The sequence below is a fragment of the Echinops telfairi genome, unplaced genomic scaffold, assembly GCF_000313985.2.
Source record: "Echinops telfairi isolate 266 unplaced genomic scaffold, ASM31398v2 ScPeMD7_17;HRSCAF=63, whole genome shotgun sequence".
Classification (NCBI taxonomy): Eukaryota; Metazoa; Chordata; class Mammalia; order Afrosoricida; family Tenrecidae; genus Echinops; species Echinops telfairi.
This window is the reverse complement of record NW_022103914.1, coordinates 8,060,196-8,061,247: the sequence shown is the minus strand read 5'-3', so window position 1 is coordinate 8,061,247 and position 1,052 is coordinate 8,060,196. Positions and strand designations below refer to the sequence as shown.

The 1,052-nt window shown below is 55.6% G+C and overlaps 1 protein-coding gene across 1 annotated transcript in view; it reads right to left on the bottom strand.

Moving 5' to 3' along the window:
• Positions 1–1,052, bottom strand: part of TMEM44 (transmembrane protein 44) — a 38,945-nt gene that overhangs the window by 29,306 nt on the left and 8,587 nt on the right.

Sequence of the window (1,052 nt, the reverse complement as noted above, 5' to 3'; positions counted from 1 at the left end):
GCTGGTGAGGTGCCAGGCCTCCTGAGAGCCCTGGTATTAGCAGCTTCACTTGAATCCTCTCCTCATGTGATCCCTTGAGGGTGTGATTTTTTTTTTAAATTCTTGACTAAATGACTACTTTGTTATACTCCACATGACGCCACATCCAGTCGAGTGCAGACGTTTACTGCAATACCTCAGTTTCTCGGGTACTCGCCTGCCATGTTTGTTGGCTTCTCTCTTGCGCTAGCTTCTGCCCACAGAGCCTTCTCCTCGCCCAGGTTTCCTTGAAAGCCCCCCCGCACCCCTCACCTCCCATAATGGCAGTGTAACCAGCATCTCCTCGCTCATCTGAGAAGCGTGGGAGCTTCCTCTCCCTCTCCTAAGGCTCCAAGCCTTCGCCCCGCCTTCTTTGTTGGCCTCTGCCCCCTCCTGTGCCATGGCTGCCTGTGGTTGAACGTTTAGGATCCCTGAGCTTTTCATTGGCGGCTATTTGGAAACAGATCACCAAACCTTTCTTCCTAGTCTGTCTTCAGGAGGCTCTGCTGAAATCTGTTCAGCCTCACAGCACCATGCAGGCCTTCAGTGACAGGTGGCTGTTCACCCAGTGCACTGGTCCTGAACCACACCAGCCCCCTGAAAACACAGCGAGAGCTCCACCACAGAACCAGACCAGCCTCTGCACGCTCAACTCGCCGACTTCCCTTCTGTCTTCCCTGAGACCTTGGGCTCCCCAAGGGCCAGCGTGACGTCCCAACTCCTGTCTGCACCCCCCAGGGCTGCCTTCACTCCTGGCGCCTGGAAAGCATCTGTCAAATTCAACCGAAAGACCCCTGAACTCCCCAGAACCCCAGGCATGGAATGACTGCCCAGGTAACATTGCACAGGCAGTCGCTACAATACTGCAGTGTCGTTCAGCCCCTGGGAGGAGGCTTATGGATCAGGCACAGGGGCTCCCCAGACCCCCACCCCACCACCCGCCCCTGGGGGCTTGCTTCTCATTTATTATAAGAAATGGAAAGGGCAGCGGTGGGTTTGGGTTCCCTTCGAGAGACTCTACCGTCCTCAAGACT